This window comes from Manacus candei, unplaced genomic scaffold (genome assembly GCF_025592945.1).
Source record: "Manacus candei isolate 608988 ecotype Guabito, Panama unplaced genomic scaffold, ASM2559294v1 h1tg000062l, whole genome shotgun sequence".
Taxonomy (NCBI): domain Eukaryota; kingdom Metazoa; phylum Chordata; class Aves; order Passeriformes; family Pipridae; genus Manacus; species Manacus candei.
In genome coordinates, this window is record NW_026138110.1 from 2,948,243 (window position 1) to 2,971,738 (window position 23,496).

The following is a 23,496-nucleotide window of genomic DNA, read 5'->3' on the forward strand; positions in this document are numbered from 1 at the left end:
GAATAGTTCATGTCCCTCACTTTTTCTTCCTCCCTACAGAATTTTTACCAGAAACAAAATGTTTTGCCATAGCCTTAAGTATCCGTTTCCTAGATGAGATTTTCCTTAAGTCAAGCTCATTGAACTTGTGCAGCAACATTTCTGTCAAACTGCTGCCGTGGTTTTTGCTTCTGTTTTGTTTGTTTATGCAGGAGTTTGCTGGAGTTTGTTGGTTTCATTAGTTACTTCCTTTCAAGAGATTAAATGTCTCCTCAGTGCCCTTATCCTGCTGCCAGCACTACGGTTTCCAACTGTAAACAGTACAATTTCTCCTCAGATCCTGCTGCAGCTCTGCTGGCGTGACAAGAACATGTCAAATTTGTAGAAGCTGGAGGGTTGTAACACTTACTGCAGAAAAACCTCCAAACACAAAACCAACCCAGCAGCCCTCTAGAAAATCCACTTTAAAATCCTCCACCACTGCTGTGTCTTCTCACAGCTAAGTGCAGTAGACGGGTCAGTCTGAAGTGATTTCCTTTAAGATACGTTTTGTACTGTTGGTAAGGTTCTTTATTCCACAGCTTTTCACCTTCACAACATTAATGAATGTGATGACAAGTTGATGAATTTAGTTTTCCTGTTCTTTTTTTAGGGTTTCTTATAAGTTTCTTAAATAATTCTCACATTTTAAACTGCTTCTGGAATAGTTTTTTTCTGTTTGTCTTGGAGCATTCAGGCATAAAATACACATAAGTATGGTTCATATACCAAGGAAGTCTTGAGAAAAAACCTTATATTTTGACTCCAGAACACAGACTCTTCCCTATTGAAGGAAGCCACACAGCTGATGGAAACCTGACAAAGGCTTATTTAGAGCTTACTTGTACAACTGTCTGTGAGCCTGCCATGGCAAAGTAGAGCTAGCAAAGTGTTTTCAGTAAAAGGTGATAAAACTGATCAGTGAAAAATATACTTGTGCAAAACTGAAATTGTCAAAATTTGACTTTTGTCAAGTTGATTTCAGTTTTCTTTAGTGGCTGTTCTTCAGAGTCAGACTAATCTGAATTTGAAAAAAATCTGTTTGTTGAACAGAAGGGAAATTTCCTTCTGAGTCAGTTCAGCATTGTACTGTCTTGTCTCCATCTCTACCTGGGAATTCAGTTCCCTGCTGTTCTCCCTTTTGCTGGATTTCTCGTGGGCACACAATGAATGCTGCTTTCTTGTGTTGTAGTTTTTAATTGAAATATTGACAATATTGGAACAGTACAAGAGTTGCCACCCTGCAATACTAAGAACTTGATAGAACCTGAGTTACTGTATGCTGTACCTACATCACTGATGCAAATCCAGACCTCTCAGCCTGGGATATGATGCATAAAAATTTAATGTCTTCTGTACATATGAATTTTGGGGGGGTGGTGAACTTTTAAGAATGAACAACGCAATTTTGTTTGGATGCCAACATATCTTATGTATTCTTTCCCCAGGTAAAGCTGATAGGCTTGACTCTAAAAATAAAGAAAAGGAGAAAGTTGCAATGAGGCAGTGCTCCCCACAGTAGCAAGCTGTGTGATTACAGGAATTTTATTAGCAATTTTAATAGCCACAAATGGCTCCTTTATATTTTTATTGAAAACTCTTTTCACCAGATATAATGGGAAGCAAACAAACAAAAGAATTCTAGAAAGCATTCACCTAACAGAGTAGCAGAGCAAAAGTTCATCGATCTGGAGGAAAGGGGATTTTAAACTGTGATTTAAAGGGATCACATTTGAGTTGGTTTTGCATACTTCATACTTCAGCCAGACCAGACAGGCTCTACCAGGCCACCACTTTCTCCTGGGTCCATGCAAGATTTGCAGTGCGTGAGTTGTACTTTTTCCCCCTTCCCTGGAAAAAAGAAGACTGACACCAGAAATCACTTGTGTTGTAGGCTTTGCTTAATGGGAAATTTTTCAGTGTGGGCTTTCAGTTTACTTTGTGATTGCTGATCCCTTTGGAAAGGTAACATTTTGTTAAATTCGTGTTTTACATTGAAATAATCAGTTATGTGTGACAATTAACTGAGTGTCCTACTTTCATAGTTATATATGATGACTACACTTTAATTTTTAATGGACAAACTTTACATATGTTATAAAGGTACAAGGCAGTCTGTCTTCTCTACTTCCAAGGACTAGGAAAACGTCTGGTATACTTTTTTGTGACTATTCTTTAACTTTTCAAACCAAGAAATGCTTGAGGAATGTACACTTTATATGCTTACAAAATTGGTAACAATCCATCCGGCATCTTCATTTACGTGGCTGCTGCTTAACTGACAATTCTGTGATGATTAATCTTTTGTAATTTGAAAACAGCACTTGGGAATATCAAATGTAAGAGTATTCCCCAGAGCCTAGTGCAGACTTCATCATTCCTGCAAACACTGCAGTATGTTGCTTTCAGTTAGTGAATAGATTTGAGTCAGACTTTATAAAAGGTTATGAGTAATGATAAACTTGTTTTGACTTGTCACAGACATCTATTAATAAGGTAATTTCTCTAAGATGTCATGATTGTATTGAAATATTATTGCAGCCTTGTGTCCTGTGTTTGTAGCATTCAGATACTTTGCATCTCATTCATGTGATGCTGGAAAGGCCTTGGAATAGCTTCTATTTTTCGTAAGAATGCAAAACCAGCATGTACTGTTTTCAGCCATGTATGGTACAGAAAGTGATTTCTCTTGGAAGGGAAATATTCTGGAACAAGATGTTCTGAACATTCTTTGAAAGTGATACAGAAACAAAACACTCTGAGTCAGTCATAATAGTAAAATCTTTCCTTTTATTCTTCATTCTATAAGCAGAATTGATGAGCAATAAGTGGAAAAACTACTTTTTGTTTTTGGTGACTTACCCACTCAGGAGTGATTTTTCATGCCTAAAGTGTGTTGCAATAACTTTATGGAGCTGCTTGTGATTCAGAGTTTGTCTTTTCCTGTGTATCAGCCTAACCAGAGATCATTCATCCCCACATAAAAGTAAAACACTGTGAATAAATTGCTCAGCTTGAAATTAAACATTCTCTCCGGACATACATGTGTATAGATTTCCAGGTGTGGTCTGACAGATTTCCGTGGAAGAAAACCTAGACCAACTCATCAGGAATAACGTGTCCTGTTTTTAGTTCTTCAGTGGAACCTGCTTTCCTGGCCTTTTAGCACTGGGCTTACTTTATGTGAGAAGGTTGAATTGCTATCATTACCGTCCCATGCAGATATTTTTTTTCTCCCCCTCTTAAAGCAGCGTTTCAATCTCCATTAGCAAGGGTACAGTGAAGGAAGGGAGACTGTCAGATCCCCAGGGACCTTGGTGAATGTTTTAGCACAGGAAGCAAGATGCAAGTTGCTCCTGCATCAGATAGTTTTACCTCCTGCTGGGTCAAATTTGAATGTCAAACACATTAGCTGTGATGTAAAACACGAGGTGCTGAGCGAAGTGAGGGCCTGTGGTATAGGGTGACATCCTGGTGCTCCTGACAGCTTCAGTTCTCCTTATCGAGGGGTGCAGAAAAGACTATCCTCAAATATGCTATTTGCATAAGAATGACAGGATGTGATAGGACAAATGAAGATTAATGGGATGCTGTGCTGTCAGCGTTACCCATTGTCTCGAGATTGATGATGGTCTGGATTTTGTCTGCATTCATGGGCTCCAGTGTAGTTTAAACCAGAAACTATCCTGGTACCTTGAATACTGAATCTTTTGAGTGCTTTGTTAGCACAGGAGGGCTTGGCTCCCCATTTCCAAGCATCCTGCTTGTTGGTATAAAACCATGTATTTTGCATATTGTGCCAGTGCAGAAGATTTTTTCTGTCTCTTTTTGCATGTTTATTTTGCTTTTTAAAAACTTCCTACTCCCTAGTCTTCCTCTTCACCTCCTCTTCCATCACCTACAAATTTTGCTGCTCTTTTGACTTCGTTCTGTTAACGATTGGGTTTGAATCCAGCTTATTTAGTTTAAGAGCCACGTGGATAACACTGAGTTTTCTGTTCGGGTTACGTGAACAAAATAAAACAGAACTGCAGCTGATATTCTTCCTAGCCACTGCCAAGCATGAGGAAAGGGAATAAAACTCCCTTCCCCCATGGTTCAGTTGGATTTGGAGGAGTCTTTTGGGCAGAGAAGTCAAGCAGAGGTTTATCAAATTGATCTGCCCCTCAAAATGTTGATTACTATGTAGTTATGGGACAACCTTAATTTAAAGTGGCTTGTTTTGATGAAAATAAAAAATGCGTGATAGAACCATTTGGCAGAATCAGTAAAGAAATTATAATTTCTTGCCTGCAGCAAAAGTAAATAATCTTTCCCCTTTAAAAACATCAAAGTTCAGTCTTTCTGAAGGCTTATGGAAGAAATTCAAATATTTAAGTTTGCAGTTTTACAAGTTAAAAGGAATAGGAAAGATTCCTGCACATTTATTCATTATTGTCTGGAAATGTATATGTGCTGTTTTAAGGCAGGTGAGGCTACCAGCATGTTAGCAGTCAGATGCAGGGGCACAAACCTCACTAACACATAATGCATGTTTTCCTACTTAGGTATTTGTCTATTTGGGATTTTCATTTTGCTCAGATACATCTTACAGATGGTTCTTCCTATGCCACAGCTTTGACTTGGTAGGATTTCCATTTTCCCAAATACGGTGTAGCACTGTAAAGTTGGAAACCACATAATCCATCAGTCATGTGTCTTGCAGACTCCCAGGCGGGAAAGGGGGATAAGTCTCTGGCTGTCCTTTCTCAGCTTCGCATCTCTGCAGATTCCATGCAGATTTGGAGGACAGGGGACCCAAAACTGGGTGCTTTTAAGAAGGAAATGGTGCAGGGACACTTAACTGCATCACAAGAATAGAACAGGTGGGAAAGTATTTCAGAGTAGGAATAAAAGTAAGGGAATGCAATCGCCATGTCTCTCCACACTGCTGAACCAGTAATTATTACTTTTTTACTTTAAATGCTGAAATGCCTCTCTGCTTGTCAAAGGACACTCCTCATATTCTTGTAAAGCCCTGGGATTAAAAACAGAGAGCAAAATTTCGTAGGTCTCCTTTTCAGTCAGCCAGCACCTAGAGTACTTACATCATCTTGCCCAGGTGCACGTGTGGTTCTTTGAAATAACAGAAGATGTGGGATTTCTTTTGAAGACAAAATTGTTCTGGAGCATATAATAAATTTTCAGAAAATGAAGCTTTAGGGAAGAATGATATCAAACTACATGCCATTGAAAAGAGGATCTGATATTCTAAAATAGTTTCACAATTTTGGCACCATCACATTTTCCATCAATGGGTTTTTTCTTGTACATGTTTGAGTTTTTCCTCTTAATTTTCTTAAACCTGCAGCTCTGACTGGGGCAAAGAGATGTGCTGGAAGGTAGCTGTTTCTCAGAGGTTTAACTTTGCCTTTATTTATATCATATCTTTAGACTTTAGGGTAATTATGAACTTAATAATTTATTTTTAAAAAAAAGAAGACTGAAAGAGTGAATGAAACCATCCAAAAGTTGTCACATGTTCTTTTCCCCTGCCAAACTGAAATGGCAGATAGACGCAGTTGATGAGCAGTGCTGTTTGCTGACCAAGAACTCCAAATCGATGATTTGAGGCTGGATTGCACAGTGAATCCATAGTCCCCAAAGAACCTGACCACTCTTAGTATGCAGAGGTAGTTTGGGGGTTCATGTACATGTATATGAAATTTCTCTTTAAGTCAAAAACCAGGTTTTAAGATTCACCTGAATCTCCCTCTCTCCCTTCCCCCCCCACCCCCACCTCCTTCCTCACAGACAAAACCTGTGTTTTCTCATGAGTACAGCAAATAAAATATTTCCAGGTGTGCAAAAGTGATTTTTGTTTCCAACTATTCGATTGTCAGAGTGTGGAGGGCTGAGTAGTAAATCAGCCTTAAGGCTGCTTAGCTTTTAGAAAACAAAATCTTAGTGGTGACAGCTGAAGAGCACAGTGACTTTTTCACTCAAGATTTATTACTTGCCTGAAAAGAAAGGTTGGAGGCAAAACTTGCTGGGCTGCATACTTTCTCCTTTAGCAGATACACTATAGGGCCAGGGTAAGTTGGCTTTATTTTGTCTGTGAAAACATACATCCAAACAAAATATAATAGTTTTACTTCAAATGGAACAGAAAAGTCAATATACCTGCTCTTATTCTTTACAGTGGGAAGCATTCCTTACATGGACTCTGTTGTGTATTTTAGCATCACTAGTACTTCATAAACTTCTCTGCAGCGCATGCCAGAAAAATTACTTGAAGGTATCAAAATGTATTTATTTTATTTGGAAAAGTACAAGGATGGGAAGGTAAAGGCCAGAGTTTGTTCTTATTCATACCTAGACTCATGAAGTCCAGATGAAGAACACAGTGTGTTAGCAAGCCTCCAAGTTAACAATGAAGTGGGAAATTGGAAAGGCTGTCAGATTTGTGTGTGCTGCGTAAACACCATCCCTCCAATCAGTCTGTAACTGCGATACCAGGTGGGGATTTGGGTTTGTGGTTATTGTTTTGTTTTGCTGCCTTTGTGTGGGTTTTTTTACAGTGGCATGGAAATGACACTGCACTTCTAAGATAACATGGAGACATACAGGGTTAAAATAAATCATGCCTCTAAAAATGAGCTGCATATGTGAGCAGTACGTGTAAACTGGGTGTAAATTCCAAACTGTTGGGTGAGATCAACTCTAGTGTGAGTTTAGTGACAAAGCAAACTATTTTATCTAGAAAAGTAACACTAATTTTATTACCAAGTTTCATGTACCTGTGCAGCAGCTTTTACCTGCTAAAACTTGTGTGTGAGCTTATAAGGGTTTGGGTTTTCACTTCCAGCTTCGAATTACTTGAAAACAGTCTGTGTGGTGATAAACTCTTCCTTCTAAATCCTTTCCGGTCGCTCTTTTCTCACTCAATTCCCACTTTGTCAGTGTTTGGGCCGTGCAGGGGAGGACACAGCCGAGTATCTCCCCAGAGATATGTGGCTTGTCTGGGTTCCCATGGGAGCATCCTCAGGAGCTGTCAGGGCTGTTGTGGCTTGCAACGGGATAACGGCGCTTTATGGCAGAGAAGCAAAGCACAGCAGGGCATATCCCACAGTCAGCGTGTTGGATACCATGAGCCCTCTTATATTTAACAACCTTCATTAGGGTAGTGATAACAGTTCAGGAAGAAACATTCCAAACAGTCTTGTTTTTTAAATATTTATGGGAGTGATGCTGAGAAGGATGTGAGCGTAGTACTGGGAGCTACAGAAGCTCGAGGAAGGGCCGCAATTATGGTACTTGGGCTGTAGCCACGGACACATTTAGGGCTTACTTTGAGCTTGGTCTTCTGCCCAGCTTTCCTCTTTGTGGATGCAAAATGCACAGTGTATGTGTAGTTTTTTTGTGTACACTGTATTAAAATGGCATTATAGGGGGTGTTGTGTTTGTTGAGCACCCGTGAATTAAGAACTGCCACGGGTAAGATTGTGTGTACAATCCCAATTCATTTGCCTTTGTGCATGTGCATCATAATGCAATCTTTATTTACATTAATTAAAGAGGCATGCATCGTGCATGATTAATTATATTGCATTAATTTAGAAAATTATTTTTACAAGTCATTATAATCGCCTCTTCTTTAATTACATTAATACTCACACTTCCTTACTTTCAAGGGCTTTGATTTACACTGTTTAAAATCAGATGAACAGTCACTTGTTTCTGGGAGGAGTAATCAGATTGCATCATGTGGTGTCCTGCTGAGTTTTCTGGTTATCTGATTACTGACCTGGTTATCAGCAGTACAGGACCCTCTAGGTTGGCCATAGGAAACCCGTTTGCTTGAAATAGGTGTTAAATTAGCAACTTCCTGGTTTTTTGAGGGTTCTACTGTGCAAGAAGGGACCTTTTACCTGTTATCCAGGATATTTTCCCACAACAAAAGAGTGTTTTGCCCCAATGTCCAGAATCTTGATTTTCAATTGAAAATCAGGCTTTTCTTTCTTGTGGACTCAGTTCTGGTGTCGTCTTTCTCTTCCTTCTGCTTGCCTGGATTCAAATGACTCCAATAGGGAGAGAGGTCTCTTACCCACTGTCATTTTGGGAGCCTGGATCTAGCATGATCTGCAGACTCTTTGAACCTTGGTAGTCTTTGAGTGGGAAAAGCTTGGAAAATATACTTGCGGAATGCCAGGAAACCTCACAAAGCTTTTTCAGTTTGAGGTGTTTCAAGTCCTCCTAATGTAGTCAGATCTCAAGACCTCTCTCCAAAGGTTAGGATGACATAGTTTTATTTTTATTAATTTTTAAAAACTGTAAATAAAGCAGCATTTTTCCTGGTCTCCTTCTCATGCAACAGCCGAAATGTTTTGACTGGAGCGTTACAAAACAAATCAGTGAAGGCAGTCAGCCAGCTTGGAAAGGACAAGAAGGTCAAAGCTCGGAATAGCATAAGCTACTAAATGGATTATTTTATAATATAAAATGTTGAGTGACTTCTATATTAACTGCTGATGCTTATCTCTCCCCTAATAGGGTGGAAGCTGTTCCAGTAAAATGGGAAGCTGTGGTGAAATAGGAGGCCCAGCATTGTACGTGTCACTGGTTTAGTGTCGGTCAGAACGAAGGGCAGCTTGGGAGGATGAGGTGGCCAATCTACAGTTTCACTGTTTGGTTGTACGCGTGAAAGTGGTGACCTTTTCACTTTTAGTTTGAGGTTTAGGAAACCTCTGAACCTCAGAGCCTTATAATGAACCAGTTGGAATATGATCAAGCTCTTTACATTAGTGAAGGACTCTAAAGAGCTGCTGGATTTAGGGATTAGCTGAGATATGCACTTGTTTCTCAGGAAGGATATTAATACTCTTTTACTTAAGATTCCATATGGATATTAGATGCCATCGTTAGTCCTTTCATCTGGTTAGGACCATTTCTTTGTGACATTTCTGTGGGGAGAAGGAAAAATAGGACATCATAGGCAGAATTTCCAAGAGTTGATTTATTAACTTTTTATTTTGTTGAAGGAGATCCAGCTTTAGATTCTATTTACTCCATCAGTGATTAAAGCTGAATGTCTTGCACACATGACTTATGTACTCCTAGGGATGAGCAGAAATACCACTTGTGTTCAGTACATATAACACTGGAGGATAATAGGTTTGTTCAGGAAAAACAGGTTCTTTCTATAAGAGCTTGGTTATTAAAAAAAAAATCTTATCAAGCTAAATGCAGAACTATAATAATGTAGCATAAGAGAAAAGGGAACAATCTGGAGGTCATTGGTTAATAATAAATCATTTTCATAAGCTGTGTGGAAGGATTGGTGTGCATAGATGTAGAGTGCAAAGCTAGGACTCTCTCCATGTCCAAATAAGATGTTAACATCTCCTGTGAACATTGGACACTTGTTGGATGACTGTTTAGGTCACTGGATACCTCAGGGTTGCATACGCCAAAGTAATTTAATAACAAAATTTTGAGGGTTTGTTTAAAGCTCTGTATGATTTGATGTATAGACAACTGAAAGAGTCTGCTCAAAATCACAACAGTGTGCTAGACTTTTAGGGTAACCTAGAAAAACGTGCAGTCAACAAGGTATTTGGAGCTGACTGAGAGTGAAGGGTCTGAAAGTTAAATGAATATTTTGAGTGGTGTCAGGCAATGGCTGGCAGGACTCAGTAGTTCTGGAAATCTGAAGTGACTACTTCTTTTGGGGATTGTGTCTGTTTCATTTTCCTACTTTGTTGAGGAATTTAATTGAAGAAGGTGTAGTTACTTCTTTTGTTTTAAATGCAGGTGTATTCCCTGCATGGCAAATCAAGCTTTGTGCTACAGAGAAGCATATACCTGATATATGTGCTCTGAATGCCCTTTATAACAATATTCTGATTGCTGTTTACAGCATCTTCTTGCATTACTGTTCCAGTCAGATGCTGGAAAAGATGATTTTGGGAACTGCCCTTTTTTGTTGGTGGTCATGTGATATTCTTCTATGCAGAATGAAGGGAGAGTCAACTGTTCCTAAACAGAAACTAATGTTTTATTCCTGTGATCATCCTTGCTGCCCTCCTCTGAACCTTTTCCAGATCTATTACATAATTTCTGAGAAAAAGGGACCAGGACTTGTGAGTGCAACATGGGTTTGTATGGGTTTGCATGATGATGTTTTCTGGTTTGACCTTTGCTCTTTTATTAGCAGTTCTGAATTTTTAACACTTGAATTGCTTTTCTGGCCGCTGCCAAGAACTGAGCTAGAGTTTTCATCACTGTCTATTAAAACTAGAAGTGGTAATGATTCATCTCGCAGCACATCCGTTTATATACAAAGAGAAGATTGAATTTCCCATGGTCGCTGCTTTGCGTTTACTTACATTGAACATTATCCAATTTCTAAGTCTCCTGAGAGTCTTGGACGGTTCTTTACCCTCAGTCTTCATCCCTGTTGCTTTGAATAACTATATCATTAGAAATTATGGCTCCTATATGAGATCACTTCTTTGGTATTAACCCTCATAAAGGAGATGTAAATTTTATACAGGAAAAATGGATGTGATGAAGGGGGTCTGTATTGTGTCGCAATAGAGAGGTAACAGGAAAGGCCTCTTCCCTGCCAGTACATGCTGTTATCTACAGACAGATCCTGACAAGCACATTTGGACTCTTACTGAGAACAGAGGAATGAGAGGTAAAACATCACACAGTGCCATGAGCTTGAGAGAGTTTGTATTCTTTTGTACTATTTTACGTTGGTTCTGGAAAGGAGAGGGAGAAGAACAACAGGGTGCCACCGGTTTTATGTCTTGTCAGAAATGACCATGACAGGTGAGCCTCAAGTCTTGGTATTGATTAATTTCTGTAGATTTATGTTGATTAATTTCTGTAGAATTAAGTCCTGTGACTAAGAATAGTAGGCAACAGTGCACATGGAAAAGTGCTGAGTGCCAGCCCAGTCCGGGGGAAAACACACACCTGACAGTGGCACAGAAAATGGAGGGATCCCAGAGTCAGGCCTTGCAGATGGAGAGAGTGTGCTCTGGACTGCAAATAGCTCAGCTCTGTTGCAGAAGTTGTTTTCCTTAGCAGTGAATATTTTCTGCAGAAGTCACGGACCGAGGAGAAGGCAGCATTAGCTGGTTTGCAAGGCAAGTCTTATTCCATTACTTAACAGGGAGGCACGTGAGCTATGTAAGCAAGCACACACGCCAGGGTGTGTGTGCTCATCAGTCACCATGTGAGGTGTGTGTAATTGGCAAACACACACCTTGGAACATGTTCCTGCACCTATAAAATGGCCATTTAATTTTAGTTTTATTAAGGAATGTAAATACTCTGTGCCAGCTTACAAAATTCTCCTTTTTATATATAAAATTGAAACACTGTTCTTTCATGCATTTAATATTGAAGTGTGTTAAAGTCTTTAAATACCTGTTTTAGTGCTTAAGTACTAGTTTGATGTGATAGCTCAGCTTCTCTGTTGTCTTCATGCACTAATGATGCTGTTTGAGTGGGTGTGAGGAAATGTAGCTGACTGCATCCTAGATTTCCCCATTGATTCCTATTCCTTGTGCTCCTCTCAGCTTCCCCACCTGTACTTAGAAACAATGCATTTCCCAGGGGAGCTGGAGTTTAAACCTTATTCTTCACCCAGAAACACTGGCTACAGAGGCTATTACTCTTAAATAATAGTTCGATTCTGTGCACCAGCAGGGGGATATTTTATGATGCTCTTTCAGCTGTCTGACTGCTCTCCAGAAAATGCGTTGCGAAGGGATGGAAGAGTGCAAAGAGTCAGTGTGATGTGGAAATAGGTTGTGCTCCTCACTGCAGTTATGGCTGTATCTACTTATACTACCTATAGAAGACTGACACCTTCTTATTGATCTATCAATATCTCCTTTGTGCGTCGTGCACAAGAGTGATGGGAACAAAGTGAAGCAGCTGTAATTGCTGTAGGCGCTGTCATTGAGGAATTAGGTGCAGTTCTGTCACTGCTTCTTGAGAAAACTGCTGATTAGCACTCACAGAGGACAAAATTCTTCCCTCTTCTATGACTGTGCAACCCTACTGGGTCTGAAGAGATTTCAGAGTTATGGCTGAAAGGAAAGTCTTGTGTTTCCTCTTTTCGGTTTATTTTTATTTTTAACTTAATTTTATTTCTAGTGGACAGAGTAAGGAAAGGAACGAAGCTGCCACTGAAGGTCCTAGATCATGTCCAGGATTTGTACAAGACTTGTTTTGTAGAGAATAGGCCTCTGTCCTGTCTTTGTTTTCCATGTGAAAATAGAGTATGTTTCACACGAAATGCCACATCACAAATAAAGAAAGTCTTTAAGCAATGCATTTCCACAACAAAGGCATATTTTGATGTGATCTGCCAGCAAGGCTGTGACAGAACACAAATAATGTGAGCTCTTGGAAAAGGAAAAATATTAATTGGAACCATTAACCTTCTGAGACACTGAATATGTTTTGAAATAAATGCTTTTAATTAGTACTGTTCTAAGAGAAGAAAAGCTGTGGTTTGATTCAGAATCACCAGAATTTGTGTACCTGGCGTGCCACCTGAAGTTTTGGGCTCGTAGAAAAATCCAAACTCATTATTCAAATGGCAGTCTGGTTTGTTTTGGTTTTTTGTTTTGCTTCTGTGGTAGGATTTCCATGGCTTTACATTTTATTCATGTGGGTCTTATTTTCATAAAAATACTGATACAAAAGACCTTAACCTGGAGCTCTTTCAGTCCATGCTCAAAGTTTTACAACTATTTTCTTTTCCCATAAGCCGAAGATTGCGTTTGTTTCCACCACTGGAATCATTTATGTATAAGCTTTACTTTAAAGCCGAGCATATATTTGAATGTTTGTAGAACTGGAATTTTAGGAACTAGGAAAAGGTGACTAAATTCAATATCTAATTAGGCAGAAACGTACCATGAATACAAACTGGGCTGAAATGATTGTTGTTTTGGCAACTCTGAACCCTGAGGGTTTTAACATTGTCTGCTTACATACATTCAACATATTCATATAATATATTTAAGTAATAATTATTTTAATATAATCACTTGTTTTTTCTACTTTTCTCATGTAATAATGGCGTGAAAGAGCTACAGGTTTGCTGAAGGGAAAGACTGAGAAAAAAAACCTGTGGGATGAAAGAGCTTTCCCACCTCACCAGGGATGAGGGAGAGAGTGAGAAGAAGCCAGGTACTTTCTCAGCCAGGTGGTCCTAGTGCCCTGAGATGATTACTTCCTGCACAAGTGTCATCTTTTTTAAGACACTTACACGAGGCAAAGCTGTTTTTGTCAGGACATGTGTGTCTGAATGCTGCCTTGTACTGATAAAAACACAGTGGGTAGAGAAAACCCACTTAAAGTTCTGTCCTCATCCACAGTGTGATCTGTTCCAGAAAGGCTGGTAGGTGTAACTGTATTCACATCTTGATCCCATCATTTCAGCATCACCAACCCGTTCAGCTCTTGTTAAGTGGATGCTACCTTGAAGGAAAGAAACAGAAATATGTGAGGGTCCTGAAGGTGAATTTGGTTTCTTTTCTCTCTCTGTGTTTCATTGGGATAAAATGAAACAAACACTATACATAATATCAAATACTGTTGTGGCAAAATGGATTGTTGCAATGTCCTCCCTTGTGGAGGAGCATAAAGGTAGTCCATTACTATTCTGTATTTTCCTTGGGTTTTTTAATACTTGCTTCGACTGTGTTTCCCTTTCCTTTTAGGAGTAGCTGTTATACCTGATTCTCTGTTTCTTCCTATCACAATGTTAATGTGATAGTACATGATTTTGTTTCAATAACCATCTTACTTATTCACATGAAATTATTACATTTTCTGTGCTTGCTTATCTGAAAATTACCTAAAGGATGCTAAATATCTGGATGCTTAGTCTCACTTAATTTCTTTAAACATAAATATCTGTTATTCTCTAATTTCTTTGTTACTGAGAACTGGAAGAAGAAACACTGAACATTTTGAAAGTTTTGTGCACATGTTTTTAAATGACTTTTCAGTTCCCAAAACATGGGATCAGCAGATGGCAGTCAAACCAAAGTTCCATCTGTTGCTTGCACGGAGATTTCCACATTCCGTGCCTGTAGGAGAAAGTGGAAAGAGAGAGTGTGTGACAGAGTTGTGTCACAAAAGATGTTCTTACACATTTGTAGATAGATGCAGCTTTGTCAGACCTCAGAAAAGAGGAGCTTTGATTTCTGTCTGTCTGGGATTTGCATGTGGTGTTTGCTTCAGGTCTTTGGACTCGGGAAGCTCTTGAATTTTATTTTTTTTTATTTCATCTGTGGATGTTTTTAAAAGAGCAAACTGGTGATTAGGTTTTCTCACTTATGTTCTAGAAATCTGTCTACTTAAAAATATTTTCTTAGTCAAGATGTGTGAAGAAAGAGCTTTGATTTTATACCTGGACTGTCTGTCTCACTATGGAGTAATGGTTTTTTTATTGACCAGTTGATTTTTTTAAAAATCAAAAGTGTTTCTCTAATTCAAGGTGGTTAATGCTTATAAAGAAAAGAATATTTTTTAAATTTTTTACTTATAGCTTCCTTTTTTCTGTAGAATATTAGGTAAGTTGCTGAAGACTATTCAGTATTGTATGATCTTTTTATTTACATCCTGTTCTAAATAGTTGTGACACTTGTACACCAGTACAGCTGTACTTAAATAGTTGATGGAGTAGTTTCCAAAGCTGCACCTTCCATATGACACAGTTATTCCAAGGCTTAGTTGCTGAAAGCATGAGAACTGAAAGGAGTTGCAGAGTTCAAAGTATCATTATGCATTTATTGTACTATTATTTTTATTATATTTTCATGTTTTTTCACTTTATAATGTATCATTAAACTTCAATCTTTGCTTTTTCTCATGCATATTGCAAATTTTGTTCTCTGTTGTGTTCTCTCTGCTATTAGGGGCGGGGGGGAAAACCCTAGACCAAAACAAGCCAGTGAAACAAAAAACCTTGTGGGAAAAACACTCAAAGGGTTTATCATGAGTCAGTATTTTCAGTTCACACTTCACATCTCCCTTTCCCCTAAAGGGATTAACACTGCCTATTAATTGAAGAGCACAGTTTATACTAAGCATTATTTAACATATACTGGTGGAATTACTGTACTTCCTGTTTTGTATTCACAATAATAGGTTTCTGAAGAGTTGCCTTTGTATAAATACCTCACTGACATTTCAGGCAAGTATATTCCTGTCTTGGAGTAAGCACGAAAGAGTAATGTGCTGGAACACTGCTAAAGAAGGAAATCTCTTTGTGTTTCATAAATGATACCCCTAAAGCCGTTTAAAAATCCATGTTTTTAAGTGACAGCTATGCATTGGGTTTGTTTCTTTATGTTATTCTGGCTTGAGTTGGTTCTAGGAAGCCACAAAGGGAAAATTGTAGCTTCGGCAAGGAATCTTCTCCATGGCTGGAGTGCTTTGCCATGGAAAAGCAGATCTGCAGAATCTGTCAGTGTTAAAAGAAAGTGAAAACTTCATCATAAACAAGCTATTAATGCAAGTACAAATTTTCTTGTATGCCTCTTAGCCCTCTTTAAAGTCACTTGCAGAAAATCGGGGGGCCGGGGGGAGCCCAGGGAGTAAAGTTCTCCCCAGACTTCATGTCCAGGTCTTGTCTGTAGTGGTTGTGGAACTGCAAAGTTCTTATGATGGCCAAAACTGATAATACACAATGGAGATCAGGTCAGAACTAATTAGATTTTATTATCAAAAGTCATTTGCTAATGCTTACTGACCATCTGGTTAGTTCTGAAATTTTTTTTTGGGGTCTCTAGAGAAGGAGAAAAAGATTAGAGATAATGGTAATAGGGACTTGTTTTACATGAACATTAAAATTAATGGAAAATATTTATCCTCTCTTAAGGGGTTGAAAGGTCTCTGATAATGTTTATATCTATTATATATTTGTTTAGGATGCACAAAATTTAGACTAGGCTGTATCACTGGTTCTGTTCTCTTTACCTTTTAATTAGTTTTTACCATATTATGTAGGCACACCACTGCTCTCCAGGATGCCTGAAGTGGATTCTTACATTCCAAAATACATAGAAAAAAGTAAACCAACAGGAGGATAATTTTTTCTCCTTCAGATTTAATCTTCTAGTTGTAGCTTTACATATATGCCAGTTAAAATCTCTGATAAAAATACTGCAAAAAAAATCTTGTGTCTTTCATAATCTCAATTTCACTTCAGTTTTCATCAGATCTGTAAATGGCACCCCAAAGATATCGTGTGTTTAATCCTGAAGTCGTCTTCGTCCTGTTTTATAGTCTGAGAGGAAAAAAAATGTGGGGAATTTCCTTTTAAGATACCCTTGTTTCCTGCTTTCTCTTTAATCTCCATACAAGATATGCTTCTCAGAGAAGTGTCAGCTGGCAATTACCAGCAGCAGCAATGTTGGTGTGTGCAGGCCCTGAACTGAAAAGATATTCAATCATTGCACTTTTGTGCAAGGTAAGGCAAATTACACACAAACTTGAATTAACAGAAATTTAAGTAACTTGGCAGTAAATCTCCCCTGTGCTCCACTTTTGATTTGCCTGCCTGGAATCCTGCTCGTGTCTGGTCTGCTGACAATGTTTGCCCAGTTGTGACGGTGCTGGTGTAGCTGAGTGTCCCCAGGAGCTGTATTTCTCTAGCTAAGCTGGCAAAAGACTCTGGTACAGATTTTCTGCTGATGTAGCTTGCACCTTTTCCCTGAATTGTGTGAGCCAAGCAAAGCCAAAAAAAGAAACTTCAATTCTTTCTAATTCTTTGACTGGTGTAGTATCAAAACCTATGTACCACTAAAGAAATAATGTCCAACATTAACTACTCTTAAATATTCTGGGCTCACTCTTTGTTCTGGGCTGACCTGTCTCTTTAAGTTTTCATAACAATGTTGCAGATGATTCTGAGGTTTAAAAAAAAAAAAAAAAAAAGGAATAATTTGTGTAGATTAAATCAAGCCTCTGAAAAACTCCAGGCTCTTCATCTTTGGAGCATTGGTGATGATCCAAACAGGAGGATTGCTTTCCCTGGAAGGATTCACCTAGATCTGGCCATGGAAGATATATTTGCTCAGCAAATTCAATCAGCTTATCACAAAATTCTGCAAGCATCTTCTCTGTGTTTTGGGTAGTCTGGACAACATACTGCTTTATGTGTGTTAACTGCAGTCTCATTTCCCATGGTGTCTGCAAAGCGCAGGCTGGACTTTGGGCTTGGGGAGAGGGAGGAGGTAAGAATTCTGAGGTCCCTTCACTGTCCTTTGTGGCAAAGAAAAGAGCAAAAGTATCCAAAAAATACTGGTGTCTTGAGTGAATGTAAATTCTCTGCATTTCATGGTCGTCGTGGCACAGGACCACAGACAGAAGGCAAGCAAGGAGCGCTCACCCTGTTTGCAGTTGACATGATTGAGATGTTGCTTGTGGTTGCATTAGATGCTTGTGGAGAAGCAGAGGTCTAATTGTAACTGTACCAGGGCTCTTAAATAGCATCCATTTAGTCACCCAGACTTTGAGAGAAGTCTGTGTTTGGTTGTGATGCTGGTAACCACTGCACCACATTCCTCCTTAGGGGCCAGAAAAAGAAGCCAAGTCTTAAAAGAAATGATTTCTCTACTGCCTTGCAAAGAGCAGCGTAATCCGTGGGCTACGTATCTGTGGTAGGGTTTTCAGGCTGGTCCATGCACAGAATAACATCCTCCTGCTACCACAAATTATTCTCATCGTCCACATGGAAAGTGTCTGGGCTGTGGATTGGTTATTTTAGTAGTAAAAGCAGAAAGGCTCCTTGGAGCCCTGGTGATTGACCAGGACCGTGTTACATCGGGCACCATACGGGAAATAACCTGTCCCTGCCAGCCCTAAGAGGTGAGGGCCCCGAGTTGCTGCTCTGTCTGCAGTGTGCCACGTGATAGACTCTCTGCTTTTCCTTGTGGATAGGTCTTCTTTAAAGCTTCAAAAATAAAACATACATAGAATCTGATAAAAGACACTTTTAAGGTTGTAAAGGCCGATGCTGGGAGTTCACCAGACCTGCATGGGCAGCTGCAGCTTTATTTTGTTCTCCTTTGTATGTATGTTACAGGGTCCTGCCAGAGATTTCCCGAGCACCAAGTGTTTGTTTGAGGGATTACTTATGGATGGCTCTGTGCCAGTGAAAATATCTGCTCTGAGCACAGCAACAATCAAAAAAACAAACAAAGCATTAAGATATACACTGAGCAGTATAGGGAAGATATAAAAATAGTTTAGTGTTTTGCTCTTGGATGGAACAATGTGGTCAGTGCCCATACAGTGCTGGGGAGGAGGTTCAGAGATCTCAGTTGTTCAGGGAGGACAACAATTTTCAGATAAGGGAATGTGTCTTTTATTGTTACAGTTTTCAACTTGACTGCATGTGAGTGAAAAAAAGGCAAAAGGGAATGGGGAAAGAAGATGGAATAAAAATATCCTTTGTATTCCTTGTAACTTGAAGGAGATATTTCTGTTGAGTGGGTGAGTGGCTGCCTGGTGACTAACAGGGCTAAGAAAGTGGCTAACAAAAGAACTGAATTAAAAAAACTGCCAAGGAGAGACATAGCTCATAGTAATCACTGCCATATAGTGTCACCGAGGTAAGCATCTTAGCCAGGTTGCACAATGGATTTTCTATTTGTTCAGGTAATAAAGTTATCCAGATTTTAAGAAGAAATATTCTATAAATGTGTTTTGTCATGTCTATGTTTCAAAATGAATGTAAGTCCTTACAATTGATTGTATTAGTCACTCACTGCTTCCTGGAGTCTGGAGGAGCCTCAGCAAGTGGAAGCTGAAGGTTTTGATACACAAAGAGCAGCAAAGGTGGTCGTCTGTGTTGTGGTTCCTTTGCACAGCACATTCTTCTTTATTTGCTGCAGTAAATGTGTGGTAATTTACCCATCCTGATTGAGTCATAAGCTGCCTTGCAGGGAAAATGTGCATTCCAGCCACCATTGCAGGGAACCTGAAAGATAAAACGTGATCACCACACATAAAAGTGTAAAGGAAGTGCAGCTTCTTGTCAGATGAGTCATGGTGGTTCTGAGTCTGTAAGTACATGCTCAGCTTGAAGGATGGAAAGTACCATCTTCTCTGACAACAACCTCTCTGTCAAAGGTCTGTGTGAAATGACACATTAAAATAGGTAGTTTTTGTATAATAACGGCTGCTTATTTTCTAGTTTAGAGCAGTTTTTTGCTTTATACAGTTCTTTATGAGAGAATATGTTGTTGCAAGCTTTTTTATTATTATTTTATTTTTATTATTGGTTTTATTGTGTTGGCTGCAAAAATATTGCCAAATCCTTCATGGTGAGCTGTAACAAAAACACATGGGATTAATCAATATGTGAAATAATATATATCATTTCAGTTTTATAGGATAGGAATCCCATATGTGTGTGCCAGTTAATTGTGTTCAAGGAAAACTTTCCTTTGCATTGCTACTTCTCACAGAAGTAGAAATAATATTATAATGCATTTTTAAAAATCCAACACTTTACTCTGAAGGTAAACTGAAACCTTTTTGTTGATTTGTCACCACACTGGCAATTAAAAGGGGTAAAAATAAGAACTTTTATAGGCAAGCAGAAAAGCAATGCAAAGCTATGCCCAGTGTGCAGCAGGTGAATATTAACATGTTAGTAGGTGCAAATACCTCCATAGAGTATAGACATGTACGACTTATGTTTTTACATGCCCAGATCTATTTGACAGCTTTTGAAGATGCTGGAAATAGTGCAATAAGGAACAGCACTACAGACAGGTGAGATCACAGCCCTGATCTTATAACATCACTGTGCAGCTTGAATAGTTTGATACACAGTAGTGGACCAGTACCTTTTGTAAATAAACAAGGGTCACAAATGATGAACAGTTACCTAACTGAAACTGTCCACCCCCAGCCAGCTTTATAAATGGGCTGCCATTTAGCAAGCCATAGAGCAATGCACCACACAAAACAAACCATGTAGTGCCACTTTTATATGTCTGTACTGTGTAATTTCTTGAAATGACTTTGTAGAATGGAAATGTGTTGGTTGTCCTTATGATACATTTTGGTTAATCATGAGACATCCTGCCCCTTATTAAAATTTGCTTGTAAGAAATGACAATATTTAACTAAGAAGCGGTAAGAACTAAATATAAAATACATTTTCTGCTTGTCAGGTTCCTGGAATAATCATAGAATCATAGAATGGGTTGGAAGGGACCTTAAAGACCATCTAGTTTCAACTACCCTGCCATGGGCACGGACACCTTTCTAGACCAGGTTACTCAGAGCCCCATTCAGCCTGATCTTGAAGAATAAGGTCTGATGCTTTGCAACCTTGCCAGCCTAGGGAAAAAAAACCCAGAAAGCCAGTTTTCTCAGTGATTTTTTTTTTTTTTTTTGGCTTAGTGGTATCTGTCTGGAATGGGAGATTCTCGAGGAGGGCAATTTTCAGGTGGTGTGCCGACATGGCAGATGATGGTGCAAAAACAATGTGACCCATCCCTTCTTCCTGAACATGGCACCTTATGTGGTTCTGGAAGTCTGGCTTGCAAGTGGCAGTAGGAGCCACGTGTAGATAAGTGATTAAGCTCTAATTACTCAGATTTGAATAATGTAATCCTTCATATTTTAGTAGCTTTCTGTTCACTTTGACTTTAGCTCTGACTATCTCTTGTTCCCCCTTATCTCAGCTGTTTCATTTTGGCATGTCAAGGAAGAGGAAGAGAAGAGGCTGCAAATGTGTAGGGACAGTGCCTGTGGAGCAGATCACCTCTGGGACATCCAGCTGAAATGTTTGAAACGCCTTCGAGTTTGGCAGCTTTCCGTTTGCTTTCCCTTTTCCTTCCTTTTTTTAGTCCTCCAGTAATAGCTCCCTTGTTCCAAAGAACAAAACCAGCACTTAGTGGTCATTCAGAAAGATTCATTAAAAACAGGAATGGAGTAATTGTAAACAGGCACCCCCCTCCTATCATCCCCCCCCTTCCATTCTAGCCCAGGGCACAGCAGCCTTGTGTTGTCTGGCTCCAGACAATTTTTGGGAGAAAAAAAGGAACAATAGTCCTTGGAGGTTAAAATAACCTTTCCTTATTCAGCTGTTACAGTACTTTCTTAGAAAACTAAGAGAATAACCACAATTTTAATATTTTAAAACATCACACTTTGACTGATAAATGTTCTCTTGTTGTAAAATCATAGCACGACTCTTTTCTAGTAAAATAGATGTAGTAACTGTGCTAAGATTTTATTGCAAGAGGCAAGAAAGGTGGGAAACAGCAATGGGAAGGTTAGATATGGCAGTTTTCTTATAGACTGGGGTAATCAGTGTTTAATAAAGCTGTAATTCACTCCTGGGTTGTCTTTTTTACGAGAGCTATCCAATAATATTGCAGATTTGTGAACCTTTGTGCTTACCAAGAGTTACTGACAGTGGCATAGTTTGTGAGGAATAGAGGTAATTTGCTGGATTTGTGACGTTTGTGGAAATTGTTTCATCACTAAGAGACTTCTTTAATTATGGAATTATGGAAGGGAGCTGCAGATGTGCTCTGAGTTCCCCTCCTCCCTCCCCTTTGCCTCTGCAGCTGCAGAGCCCTTGCAGAGTGTCTCCTGCCTTCCCACCCTCATCAGCTCTGCCCAGGACTGAACAGAAGCTGGGGCTGCTAAAATGCCTGGGGTTTAGGTGCAGAAATATTTTAACAGTTCCAACTGCTCCAAAACTGAGCTTTTTATCAGTAATAGCCAGTGTTCATCGAACAAGGGCTGGGTACTTATTAAATAATTGCAGCATTTTTGAGAACCAGATGGTTTGGCAGCACTCCTTTAGTAAACTGTTTTGTTATCTGCACTAGTGTGAGAAGCACTTTTCAATTGGAGAAGCAGCTGACTTCAAAGCAGGACAATCAGTGTGTTTGTCTGACCTGGCATGGAGTTGCCCAGAGATAAACTGGATTTGAATGAGCCACAGCAGGTACTGGGAAACAGTACCATGGCAAAAACAGGAGTGCTGCTCCCCACGTGATGTGGAGAAATGTATTTAGTCTGAGGGTTGGATTAATCAAACTGTGTGACTTGTACCTGAATTAACTGTTTTTGAATTAACCTGGACATCTTCTTAGTATTTTGCTGGGTGGGATATAAATGGAATTGCTGTGAGAGGATGCTACAGAAAGGTTCAGGTGCAAAGATGTGAAGGCCAAATTACTGCATAGTGTAACCACTTAAAAATAAATACCATTAGAAACAACCTAATCCATCTAATTGTTCACTGCTGCTACACGAGTGATTGGGAGGAAATTAAATGGTTAGCATGCTAATGAAACTTTTCCTTTGGTTGGGATCTATCCTGCTTATTTAAAAGCTTCTCAGAGTGACCTTTTTTTTTCCTTTTTTCCCCTCTGCTTTTGAGCAGAAGAGGCCAGAGCAGGAAAGCATGGGGAAGGACAGCACATATAGGGTCTCTTCATATAACAAATGCAAGGAGACAGGTTTTGTGTGCAAGCTGCCAGACTGATGGGATGTGGCACAGCTTCTTCCACCTCCAGCTGAACCTCGTGGCAGAAGACAGTGTAAGTGGTCCCATAAGTGATAGGTCTGTAATGAGAAGTCATGTGTGGCTGTTGAGCCAATGCTCCACGCCTGTTCTGTGTCCTAACAACTTCCTTTGCACATGAGGGGAGCTCAGAGCCCTGTTTGGCTCACAGCATCGCCACAGGCAGTGTGGCCTCCAGGCAGGAAAAGCTCTGGGGTTGAGCACTGGCATTAAAGAAATCAGAATCGTTAAAGAATCACAGTTCTGTAGCCCGATCTTTACATGCTTGAGACATGACTTTGTTGATCACAAAAAAACCCTTACAAAATGTTTTATTACACGTTCCTATCTCCAGTGCTTTGGGTTTTTGCAAAAATTGCCAGCAATGAAAAATATGTTCTGTGAGTTATTTATTTAAGTATTAATTCAGTTGGATAACTGGATGCTTAAGCCTTTCCTCTCTCCAGAAAATCAGAACAGTGTTCTGTTCTGTCAGCAGAGCTTTGACCTAACTCTTTTTGGCCTGTCCTCATGAGCTTCCTGATGACTATGTGAATGCCTGGAAAGACCATTCTTATAAAGGCCTCTGAAGTCATATTGTGACGAAGGATAATAATTCCTTTTTTCACAACTCTTTGTTTTCTTTTGGCATCATGAAGTAAGCAAAGAGTCCTCATGGAAAAAATTGTGAACTTTTTTCTTTCTTTTTTTTTTTAAATATTATTGGTTAAGTTAGTGTCATTAGGTAACTCAGTGCTTAAGGGAATGGGTGTCTTACCTGATGAATTATGGAAGAATATCCCAATCTCACATTTGATTTGCAATGCTGTTACCCATTTCACCTACCTTTAGGTCTGGCCTTGACCAGGTTTACCTGTTCCAGGACAGTGTTTTCAATCAGAGACTGTAAGAGC

At 39.3% G+C, this 23,496-nt stretch overlaps 1 protein-coding gene across 1 annotated transcript in view; it reads left to right on the plus strand.

The window, feature by feature from the left end:
• SPATA5 (spermatogenesis associated 5) overlaps positions 1 to 23,496 on the plus strand; it is a 172,595-nt gene that overhangs the window by 51,058 nt on the left and 98,041 nt on the right.